At 39.9% G+C, this 12,943-nt stretch overlaps 1 long non-coding RNA gene across 6 annotated transcripts in view; it reads right to left on the reverse strand.

Annotated features, from left to right (window-relative positions):
- Positions 1 to 819: 819 nt before the first annotated feature.
- Positions 820 to 12,943, reverse strand: part of LOC107967611 (uncharacterized) — a 51,639-nt gene continuing 39,515 nt past the window's right edge. For 4 of the 6 annotated variants that reach the window (XR_001708212.3, XR_010148125.1, XR_010148126.1 and 1 more), the window contains one exon: positions 6,497 to 7,171. This is a non-coding gene — a long non-coding RNA (uncharacterized LOC107967611). Of the gene's footprint in view, positions 1,157 to 6,496; positions 7,172 to 12,943 lie in introns of those variants that run through there. The other 2 variants (XR_010148124.1, XR_010148123.1) reach the window with 2 other exon arrangements.

The raw sequence follows: 12,943 nt of genomic DNA on the forward strand, positions 1-12,943 counted from the left end.
AATCTCTCCAGGCTTTTTAATCACTAATGGGGGCACACTCCTTCATTTCTGATATTTATCAGAAAGTGAATTAGTTAAAATGCAAATTCTTTCTGCCTGAAGAAGTCTGCATGTGGACTGAATTAATAAAACACGATTTAAAAAACACTGTGTTGAAGTTATAGTTAGAATCCTTCTTTCCTCTCTGCCATCATGGCCTGGAGATTCTAACCTCATTCTAAAGTCTGGGCCCTTTAAACCTAACCTATTTGACTGCAGCCCAAGTCTCAAATGAAGTTGTTGTTCTAGAAACTTCTTTATAAATATTCATCTCAAAAGGCAAGGGTGACAGTGTTGTAACAGGACATTTTTGCATACAAAGCAAGTGTATGAGGCCTGTATTATTAAAGGCATTTTCACTTCCTTTTCTGTGTGCAGGAAATCCTCATGCCTGTAATTACTAGCTAGTAACATCGCTCCTGCAACGTGGAGCAGTTGGCCTATTGTACATGCAGTGATGGATGTGTACCATGTGCCGGCAGAAGAAGCATCTCCTTTAACAGCCATGGTTTGCTGCATATTTATTATGTATTATTATAGTCTTCATTGTAAGCTAGCCCAGAGTGAAGACTGCAGTGTGATTTCCATTGTAATTTCTTATTTTCATTCACTCTCAGCTTTGGGAAATGAGGTGAATTCGTTCATGAGGGCATTAAAGAACCCTTTTGTTGTACCGTGGCTATTCACCTGTCTTTATCTGACCCATGGAGCATAACTAGAAAGGCGCTAATATATATTTCTGAAAAATTGGGAGACAAATTCATGAGTCAATGATATTTTGTCATGGCTTTTGCATTTTATTCACTCTCTCTCTCTTTTTTTTCCTGCTGATAGTTCTCTCTATTAGCATGGAAATTTGTAGCACAACACAGCATCTCATTGAGTGCTCACTCAGGATCTGGTCTGCCTGCTAGTGATTGGACAAAACAACAGGCTAAAGAAAAGAGAACTTAGAAAGGCCAGGCTGAAGTGGGTGGGGGCTTTTCTGGCCATTCGTAACAAAACTCTTCTTATTTGATCATTGCTTCAGTTACTCTCTTTATCTCTTTAGGATTTTTGTCCATTGCTATTAATTCCGTGTTTCAGAAAATTTGACTTTGTTATAAGGCTGTTGAACCTGAGAAGAAGAATGCACAGCAAACAGTGAGGTGCTGGATGGATGGATAGAAAGTGGTAACATAACCAGGAAAACATTTAATAACACCAGATGGCTGGGCACAGTGGCTCATGCCTGTAATCTCAGCACTTTGGGAGGCTGAGGCGAGTGGATCACCTAAAGTCAGGAGTTCAAGACCAGCCTGGCCAACATGGTGAAACCCTGACTCTACTAAAAATACAAAAATTAGCTGGGCTTGGTGGCACACACCTGTAGTCCCAGCTACTCAAGAGACTGAAGCAGGAGAATTGCTTGAACCCGGGAGGCAGAGGTTGCAGTGAGCTGAGATTGTGCCATTGCACTCCAGCCTGGCAACAGAGTGAGACTGCATCTCAAAACAAACAAACAAGCAAACAAACAAACACACTGAGATAAGGGCAGACAAAACATAATGGGATGACACAGGACATGATTAAAATATGAACAGAATAGCAACATTATTAGTTTGAGTTCTAGCCAATTGGAATGTGGCTTTTTGAGCTCTCAGATGAGGCTTTGGTCCTGTATATCTGACCATGGTGCAGTGTTGCTGGGCTTCTGGAATTCAGGCTTTGGTGGACAGTAGTGGTTCTCAAAGTGTGATGTGTAGACCACTGACAGCAACATACCCTGAGAACCAGTGAGAACTATGAATTATTAGACCCCACTTCAAGTTTCCTGAATCAGAAACTCTGGGGATGGAACCTGCAATATGTGTTTTAACAAGTCTTCCAAGCAAATTTGATACAGAACGATTGCTTCCAAAAAGCTTGAGAACCACTGGCCTAGGGCCTAGACACCAACATTTCAATCTTAAGATGTTAAGAGCTACTTAGAATTTAGTGCCCTTGACTCGAATTCTTGTTTATGATTTAAATGTTTTGTTACCAGCAATTGGTCAAACCAAAGGTGGAGAACCTCAAATACCAGTGTTCTTTTGGTTGTACTATCAGGCAAATGGGTGACTGACTTCTAGATCAACAGCCAGATGGCTATTACCTAATATGATTGTGATTTTGATGGCCGTATTATCACTAGAAGAAGATGACAATTTTTTTCCCCTAGTTTTCTAAGGGAATTATCTGTTGGTTACTCTAGTATTGTTAACTAGACAACCAGTAGACTCTTCCTTAGGATGCCAGTTTCCTTTTGTCTCGCTTTGTTCACCCAAGCTGGAGTGCAGTGGCACCATCATGGTTCACTGCAGCCTCAACCTCCTGGGATCAAGTGATCCTCCTGCCTCAGCCTCCTGAGTAGGTGGGACTACAGGCACACACCACCATACCTGGCTAATTTTTTAAAAAAGTTTGTAGAGACAAGGTCTCACTATATTGCCCAGGCTGTTCTCAAACTCCTGGCCTCAAGTGATGGCCTCCCAAAATGCTGGGATTACAGGCAGGAGCCACCATGCCTGGCCATTTTCATTTTCTGTGTGTGTATGCAAGTGGAATACCAATAAACACTGACTTTCTGATTTTTTTTTACCCAGTATATGTATGTAGAGAGCAAGTGTGTAATGTCTCGAAGAATGTATGATGTTATTGGTTATTTTGTACAATTACCACAGAGCACAAAATTTAGGTAAAGCTGCTTCCTCCTTTAGTTATTTTGCATTTATTAAAATTTGGTAGTCTAGTGTACCTGTTATTAGTGACCTCTGCTGTCCAGAAGCAGTACTACAACCATACAAATAGGTAACGGGAATTTGATATTGTCCTACCTTGCAAGAAGGAATGGACTTATTGAAGTTATATAGAAAGAAAAATGGCATGGCTTACTGAAACACTATTTGGCCCTATGCAAAGAAAAATTCATTGCAGTGATGCCTGATCTGTCTTGAGAAAAATTATATTGTTTTTCCTCCATTGTCAAATTACCAAATGTCACCTTTGATGGCACTCCTCAATAGGATAGAGAACTTTTTAGAATTAGGAAGTCAGCATGATATTCTAGCTACCAGGATAATTCTCAGTCTTTAACATGTGACATTATTACCTATCACTAGTTTGTCTCTGATCATCTGAAATACCTTATAATTCTTAAAATAAAATAAAAAATTATTTTATCTACCTTTAAGTATCTTACCATGAATGGTGATATAGGGGGAACAAAGGTTCTTAATATCCAGTAGGTGATCAATATTTGTTCAATGAATATCTAAGTATTACAAAGTTAAGATGCTATATTGTAGCATCTAAGACAATCTTGATTGCTTCTCTAAAATGCAGGATCTGACCGGGAATTAAAGGACCGTCATTCAAATAACGGTATTTCCTTTTTTCTTGATGTGTAAGCTTTGCCAGTGAGTTAAGAACTTTAGGGACAAGTATTAACTATTATATGTTCCTTGGCTAATATTTTATAAACTAAGCCATGGGATGCTACTACAATGCTAATAAATTTAGAAATATTTATTGAATACCTTTAAGGTACCTAACTGTATAGTATGGTAGGACAAAGATGAGCTTTGGAATCAAGCAAACCTTAGCACTGATACATGGCTCTTTTACTTATTTGCAGTCACAGGCAAGGAACTTAACTACTCTGAACCTCAGCTTCCACATCTGTAAAATGGAATAAATAATACCTACTGTTACAGAAAGCTTCCAAAACAGGAAATAAGGCAGAAAAAAGATAAAGTTATCTTTTAATGCTGTGCTAATAAAATTTTCAGCAAAGCCCACTTCAAAGCCATCTGACTATTTAGGGAAATGTAAATTTACATAATTGATTAGGTTCCATATATTTTACAATTCTGTAAAACTGCTGAGATGTGATAATACATATTTCTGTCCGGTGGAGAAAATAGCTCCTGTTAAATAAAATTTATAAAAGGCCATTCATTGGTTTGGGCTGAGCTCCGTACTAGGCCCAACAAATCAAACCAAAATGGTGTCACTCATGCTGTAGTTCCCTGCTGACATGACGAAACTAAGACCCTTATCTGACCTTCCCAGAAATCAGGAGAGAGAAGAGAGAGAGTGCGCATGCACAAGATAGATAATAGCCAAATCTCCCAACAAGCCAGTTTTAGCCAACACGATAAGGAAATCTCCTCTACTTTAACCTTTACAGGAAAAATAACTTTGAAATGACCTATCTGATTGGTTTTTCCTATTTCTGCTTTCCTCAGCCCTTTTCTGTCTATAAAACCAGGCTTCTCTGCTGGGCTCACTGGAATACTTATTTTACTTTATAGAATGAGATGTTGCCTGACTCTAGAATTGTAAATAAAAGCCAATTCAGATCTTCAAGGGAAATTTGTTTTAATTATTCTCTTTTGATTTCCCCCAAATTATGGGTTTATTGCCTTGTAGGACATTAACTAATTTTGCAACTAACTTAGCAATAATTGCTCAGCATTCTTTTTTTCCCCTCTCCCCTACCTGGTGCCCTATCGTTCCTGTTTTTCCTAATTCTTTTGAACTGAGTTTGTCATCCTGCTAGTTTTCTTAATAATGAGTTATATAAAATTCAATACACACTCACCATATATTTGTATAAGAAGAAGAATGTTTTGAATATTTTGAAAATTATGCTTTGACATACTACCTTCAAGAGTTTTTGTCCAAAGTGAATGAGAACACATCTGGGAAACCTCTTAGCTCAGTGGCTGGCACAGAATATGTTTATTTATTTTGCTATTTCCTAAGTTAAAGATGTTTACACATGGTTCTTGCCCATGAAGAAGTAAAGCTCTAGCTAGGAAAACACAATGATAACCTGATGGGGTTCAGATCATCCTACCCCAAAATATGGCACCCTGGCATTTGAGAAAACGGTAGAAGTAGGAAGATCACTCTCCTGTTCCCCTGCTCTTTCCCTTCTGAAGAAGGTCATAAGACCCTCATTCAAGAGGTACTCTTTCTGTTACAGAGGAAAAGAATATCCTTATCCTCAAAGACACAGATATGCTTCACAGAATCTGAATAAAAAGTCTGGGTGCGGTGGCTCACGCCTGTAATCCCAACACTTTGGGAGGCCAAAGTTGGCAGATCACTTGAGTTCAGGAGTTCGAGATGAGCCTACCCAACATGGTGAAACCCTGTCTCTACAAAAGTACAAAGATTAGCTGGGTGTGAGGCAGGATAATCGCTTGAACATGGGAGGCAGAGGCTACAGTGAGGCGAGATTGCACCACTGCACCCCAGCCTGGACGACAGAATGAGAATCTGTCTCAAAAAAAGAAAAAAAAAAAAGAATTGGAATAAAAAGTCCTTGCTAAGTCTCCCCCAGTTTATTGCCATGTCATACCTGCTTTGTCCAGTCATACTTCCCCAAGACTGTTCACTCTTCATCAAACCTAGCATGGAAATATACAGGTTTCCCTGTTTTGGGGGGTCTTTATTTCTGAAGGCTCCCATGTTATGTAAACTTACATTAAATACATTTGTATGCTTTTTCTGCTGTTAATCTGTCTTTTGTTATTGGTGTCTCAGCCATGAACATAACGTTGGGTGACGTTAAAATAAAAACTTTAGGAATTAGATTTAACGGAGTTTTAAGTGAGCAAAGAGAAATTTGAGAATTGGACAGCCCCAGACAAGAATAGGTTCAGAGTGACTCCAGGGCTGCCACATGGTCAGATCACATTTATGGACAGAAAAAGGAAAGTGATGTACAGAACACAGAAGTGAGGTGCAGAAACAGCTGGATGGGTTACAGCTAGGTATATGCCTTATTTGAACCTGGCTTGAATAGGTGGCTGCCCGTGGTTGACTGAAGTTTGGCTGCTGTGATTGGCTGAAACTCAGTGTTACAAGAATAGGTTACAGGCTGTTTATATGTCATGGTAGGTCACAGTTCACTATGTACAGATAAACCTTCAGTCTGAACTTAAAATATGTGTGGAAGCAGCTTTAGGACAAACAATTTAATGGTGAGAAAATAAATCTTTTCTTCCCTACACACCTAAGAGGGAGAATGTTTATAGACTGGGCTAAGAAGGGCCCACTCTGAAGGCAGAGTTCAGAGAACAGAGAGATCAGGGCTGCAGAAAGTTATTAGCGAAGAACACTGCATGCACGTGGACTCGATGAGGCTGATTCCTATGGGCTCAGGAGCATGCATTTTAAATAAATATCCCTGGTGATGTGGGTTATAATAGTTTAGGGGCACGATAACATGGCAGAGAATAGAGAGGCTAAGGTGCCCCCTAAACTAACATTTCGAAAGTGAGGATAGTTGATGACAGACAGGATATTAGGGTTGAAGGAGAACAAATCCTGCAGTCAGACTCCAGCTGTTTGACAGAGGACGAATACGAGGTATGAATCTTGGATCAAAATATCCAGTGTGCAAGAAACTTACATTTTTTTTTTTCTGTAACTAAACGTATTTTTTATTCAAAGTTGTCTGTCTGCCAGGATGCAGAAGCCTAATCTCTGACAATAGGAGAGACCCTAGGGCTTTCTTAGGCTAGTCATGTAGCTACAACTTGTTGTGTGTTTGTTCTGGGCGTACCCACTAAGGTCCAAGGAGCCTACAGAGACCCAAAGCATTAGTGGGAGGAGGTGGCTGGACTTTTGATTCGTGCCATTATCTGCCAGGACTGGCATCTGCTGAGTTGATGGAAACCTAGTTGGTTTTCATTTTGGGTCTCCTTAACCACTAGGGGTCTACAAACATCTCAGAGGCTGGTGAGCGATTTTCAATATTTTGCAAGGTTTCCTTACCAGGTGTCAATCTCCCATTCTTTTCTGCCAACTGAATCCTTTTTCTCCCAACAATCCAGACTCTATCCTAGAGTTCTTAACTCAGGTCTTCCTACAAAGACTCAGGGAGTCTGAGTCTGGTTTTCCTTTGAAATGTAGATGTATCTTCTGGCAGTCCTTTGAGAGCTCAGAGACCTAAGATGAGCATCTCTGAGTGGCTTCGTTTTCCTTTTCTGCATTTAAAAGTGAAGGCTTCACCTGGGGCTGGTGCAAATGGCTTAGGCGGGGGTAGAGTGTGCTTTAGTGGATGCAGAGTTTTTCTTTTCTTTTCACTTTCCCAGCCCTGCAATGTAAAAGATTAAAAAAAAATTATTAGAAGTAAGTGGAATAGAATGGGGAAAGTAAAACAAAATGCCTTACCCTGGGGCCAGGAGAATTCTTAGGGGAAGAACAGGTTCTAGTAACATTTTGAATAAAAAGGATCCTGGCTGCTAGTATTTCAACCTTTCCCCCCATCACTCCTTCCTAACCCTTATCTCCATAAGTGTCTACCTTTGCTGTACAATTTAACATCAGAGGTTCTGTTCCCACTTTGTTTCTAGTCCTTGTCCAGCTGGAAGAGGAGGCATTATTCTTTATCCAGAGCCTATTAATACAGAGCACTGTGTAAGAAAGTGGGCCCCCTGAGGTCCTCGTAGCTGTGGTAAGTGGGACAGATGGAGGGACCTCCTGCCCCTGTCAACTGAAGAATCACGAGGTTCATAAATGTGGTTTATGGTTTATGATGTGGTTTATAAGGCTTATCTCTTATAAAGGGTTGGAGATTGCAGGATGACCATCCTACAGGCTGGGAAGTGTAGCCTCAGGCAGAAACCAGAAGGAGGCATTTCAAGGGAGGGAAGAGTGAGACAGGAATTTAGGCTGAATGGATTGACAAAGGAAACACATCCGACAGGTTATAGGAGGAGCTATTAATATTCACAAAAGATGCACACTTACATGTATAGTAAGCAAACATGTATGTTACATATGTCCCATGTTCACTTTGTGGTGTAAACTTAACATTTAAATGCATTAAAATTAGAATAGATATAAAGTGAAGCAGAGGACATAGAGGCATCCTGTGTCCTACGTCTGTAATGAGTCCAGAGTGAGTCCATGGTGGATGGTCTCTTATCAAAAAGGAATGCTGGTCAGTTGTTTTGAAACCACAAAAAGGGAGGGGAGGCTGGCTGGGCTGGTTGCTGTTTAACTCTTAGGAAAGAAAGTTCAATATCAGTTAGCAAGTAAGTGGGTATAACAAATAAGGTATATCTAATCTCCCATCTCATCATGGCTGGGAACTCAGTTTTTAAGATTTCTCCAGAGTCCCCTTGGCCATGAGAACTGATTAGTTGATTGGGATGCCTAAGATTTTATTTTTATTCCTCACCCCACCTTTGATGGCCCTCTCTGACTTGATTGTGATAAGAGGATCCCTGATCCAATTTTATGTAAAGAGAAATGTTGCGAGCCTCCCAAGTTGGGATTCTGGATGTATTTTTCTGTGGCAACTTTGAAGCTTTGCAGATGTAACTTCCCCCTGAAATGCCCTTTCCCACCTTAATTATCTGGAATATTCCTAAGGCCTCTCTGTGAGCCTTCTCTGCTATGTGTCAGGGTGTCCACCTACCCCTTCCCAGTAGAGACCATCCCTACTGACTTTACAACATCTTCACACCTTGAGAACACTCTGATTAAGGCTTTATTTCTCTTATTGCAAATCTTCATTTATTTCAAGATATGTTTATTGAGTCCCCATAGAGAGATAGTGAGAATATTACAAGGTTCTGGCTTCGCAGTCAGACTCCCTGAGTTTGGGTCTCAGTTTTGCCTCTTATTACTTGTATGATCTGAAGCAAGTTGCTTAATTTGTCTGTTTCATCCTCTGTAAAATGGATCGAACCCAGAGTATTACTATGTATTAAATGATTTAATATGTGTAAAGTATGTGTGAATTCTTAACATGTAATGCTATTTAATAAATGCTAATTATTTCCCTGTGTCAAATATTTTGTTTGAAATTGTGTGCTTTTTGAAAAACTATGTCTTACTCTTTGTTCACACCACCAATTCCTAATACAGCTATCTATCTATCTATCTATCTATCTATCTATCTATCTATCATCTATCTATCTATCTCTGGTGAATAAATGAATTAGTGACAAACATTTACATGTTATAAGTAAAGTTTTGGTGCCGCAAAAGAAATAGCACTCGAATATAAAATTTTCTTTTTAATTCTCAGCAAGGCAATGTACTTCTATAGAAGGGTGTGCCCTTACAGATGGAGCAATGGTGAGCGCACACTTGGACAAGGGAGGGGAAGGGGTTTTTATCCCTGATGCACATGGCCCCTGCTGCTGTGTCATTCCCCTATTGGCTAGGGTTAGACTGCACAGGCTAAACTAACTCCAATAGGCTAATTTAAAGAGAGTGATGGGGTGAGTGGTTTGGGAGGAAAATTGGTTATGGCAGAGTAGGAAATCGGAATGAGTCAGGGTGGAGCAGGTAATTGGAATGAGCCAGGGTGGAGTAGGTAATCAAAAAAGATTGCTTTATGAGGAAGTTAAGTTTAAAAGTAGAAGGCAAAGAATTGAACATACTGACATATTGATTCTTTGAAGAGAAATTTAGAACTCATATCTAACATACATATCATAATCCCCCAGTCTCCTAAAACAATCATTTCATGGTTTACACATTCATTCTATGATCACTGCTTTTAAGACAAATGAGATAACTGATTGGAGGTATTTTTTGCAAAATGCTTGTCTTACAGACCCATCGGTATTAAATGTCGTAAGTTAGTAGTTTCTTATTAATGCATCAACAATATCATCATTATCATTATCAATGCTATTGAGAACTTACTATAGGAAAGAGGGTGGCTCATGGCCGCCACCCTTATAGCAAAAGACAGATTAACAAGATGAAAGCACAACAAATTTACCTAACCAAATTTTTACATGACATGGGAAACTCCAGAAATGAAGAACCAAAGACCCAGGGAAAGCTGTGTATTTTTATGAAAAGTCATGTAGGGGAGTGACTGGAGGACAAAAGGACGTGATCTAATGGTAATGGTAACTGGGGAGAACTCTGCAAGGTCTGTTTGCACAGATACCTCTTGGCATCTTTGCACCTTCGTTTCTTTCCTCTAGGTGTTTGGCAGGACATCTGCCACGTAAGGGTCTAAAAACCTAACTTCAGGGAATAGAGAATTTCTCTATGGTTGTGTTTCAAGAGAGAAAGGTGAGAGAGTCAGAGAATGACCCTTCTGCTTTTGTGGTTTTTCTCAGTTTCCTTAGGCTTAAATGCCAGAATGCCAAGGTGTCCTACTTTGAAATAGTGTTCCCTGCACCCCATCATTACTATATGCCAAGCACTATGCCAAGCCCTTTATGAAAATTATCTCATTTAATCCCCACAACAACCCCAGGAAGCACTTATACTTCTCAGGCCCACCATACAGATAAAGAAGAGTAGAGTAACTAACTTGACCCCAGTCACACAGCCAGGGAAGGCCAGGTCACAGTTTAGATTCACATGACTGACTTCCAAGACAGTATTCTTAATTGCTTCACTCAACTAACTGTCTGCAGGTAAATACTATTACATTATTTGCCCATTTAAGTTGTTGGCAACAAGCCACCAGTGACTGCAGAAAGATAGTGAGGGGAGAAAGAGCAGAAAGAGTGAGCTCCTTGAATTGCCTTGAAATTTTCGTGGAGTAGAATATTAAAACGTGTTTCACTACCAGTGGGTAGGTGGCACAGGATTTGCAGGGACATTTGGGCTCAAGTCCTTATTCTACTATCTCTAAATATGTGGCCTTGAGCCAAGCTATTTAACCTCTTGAGCCTTGACTTGGATGGGACTCAGGACATGCGACCTCAAAATATGGCACATTGGCACTTGAGAAAACAGCAGAAGTCGGAAGGTCACTCCCTGAACTTCTCCTGCCCTTCTTCCTGAAGCAGGTCATAAGACTCTTTTTCAAAGAGTATCTTCCATATGCCTGGAAAAAAAACACCAAAATCCCCCCAAAAACCATCCTTATCTGTGAAAACACAAGGACACAGAGAAGAATCTGAACAAACAGGACGTGTTGAGTTCTCCCAGTTTATCACCATTCTCATACCCCTTTTGTTCAACCATATTTCTCCACAACTATCCATTTCTTCATCTCTACATCTCATCAACCTGCATAAAAATACGCAGGTTTTCCTGTTTTTTGGGGTCTTCATTTTTGAAGGCTCCCATGTCATGTCAAGTTCATTAAATAAATTTGGATGCTCTTCTCTTGTTAATCTGCTGCTGTTGTTGTTGTTTTGTGGTTTTTGTTTTTGCTGCAGGAGCTCAGCCAGGAACCTAGAGATGGAAAAGAAGATATTTCTTTTCCCCTACAACTTTTTCATCTGTAAAATGGGAGTGACAAGAAGTTACCCCTCAGGGTTGTATTGAGACACCATTCAAATGAAAGTATGGTAAAGGGCTATCTGCAAAGACTTGTTTGCAGAGCTGTTTTGTATTCTATTTTTACTTTCCATTTCTACTTCATTAAAAATTAACTATTGATGGGAATTACTAGGAGGGAGGACCTTTGAGCATGTTCATCGTTTGTTGCTGTGGACACCTACAGAATCCAACCCAAGGAATTTCCCATATTTGAGGCATCATGGGATCCAAATCACCTTTGACATCATGGAAGCTGCCTCCATAATGCCATTTGGTTTATATTTAATTTTAAAATTAGAGTGCTGTCACTGAGTTTATGGGAAAAGAACAACACTGAACTAAAAGCCAGGAGATCTGTAATCTTATCCTAGCCCAGTCAGTCATTATCTCGTTGGCAGACAAATCATTTAGCTACTTTGAGTTTCCATTCTTTAATCCAAAAGTGGAGTCCTATTTCTTTCAGTGAAGCTTCATGGTTGCTGGGGGGAATAAAATGAGATTACATGTGCAAGGGTTTTTGAAGCAGAAAAAAAAGCACTATGTAAATTAATGTAAGGTTGGAAATATTCCTTGCTGTTCAACCAAGATTAAAACCATGTATTCACTTATTCCTGTGACAAGTCTTTCAATATCTACAATGTAAACATCATACTAGACATTAGAAGGGCACAATTCCAATTGCAATTTACTGCATGGTAAACAGAGGGGGGGATAGGTACATAAAAACTATGAAATTAGGCAGACTGGTACAACGTCTTCTGAAGGTGTGAGGCACAAGGTATGGAGAGGGAGAAATCAAGGAAGGCCCAAATGGTCTTAGGGCTGAATCTGAAAGGTGAATAAGATTTCTATACTTGGAGGTGAGAGAAGCAGAAGAGAAAGGACTTGAATTAAGGAAGAAATTGCATGGCCAGACTGTGGATATAGCAAGGGTAATTTCCCTGACCTGGAATCACTGGTGAAACAGCTAGTCATAGAAGGGGAGGATGGTTAGGAAATTGATGATGTGAATAATTTCTTTTTCTAGTTCAGAGATTTTGAGCAGTGTTTTGAAATGTACTTATCCCTTCTGCTCTTATCAGTGGACAGATATGTGCTACTGAAGAGCTAATCAGCTACACCTTTTTGGCTTTGAGGTCCTTATGTGCCATACCTAGGCCATGATGCCCCTAAAAGGAATCTTCATGGGTGATTTTGTCCCCCAGAAATGGTGTTTACTGTTATTAGATGTCAGCATTTATAAACAGTATTAGTGCAAGTGGGCTCAAAAGAAATGATTATGAGAGATTTTCTGTTATGAAGGTAAAGGAGGAGAAGCACATCAAAAGGATAGATCCCTTAATATTCTGGGAAGGATTTATTTGCTCATTTCTTTCCCCATCTATTGCCTTAAAAATGAGAACTTATTGGGGGAAAAGAGGAAGTATAAATATGTCCATTTGGCTGGTTATAACAAGAGGGAGATAATAAGGAGTGGAGTGCCAGGAATCTCAGTGGGCCTAGTCATCTAGGCGAAGTGGCTGTAACTTGGACGCAGATGATTATTCCCACTCAGAAATGCAGGCTTAGTTACCAGATATGGGAGCGTGCTTACAAAAATGGCTGCAATTGCTTA

The sequence above is a fragment of the Pan troglodytes genome, chromosome 10 (genome assembly GCF_028858775.2).
Source record: "Pan troglodytes isolate AG18354 chromosome 10, NHGRI_mPanTro3-v2.0_pri, whole genome shotgun sequence".
In the NCBI taxonomy this organism is placed as follows: Eukaryota; Metazoa; Chordata; class Mammalia; order Primates; family Hominidae; genus Pan; species Pan troglodytes.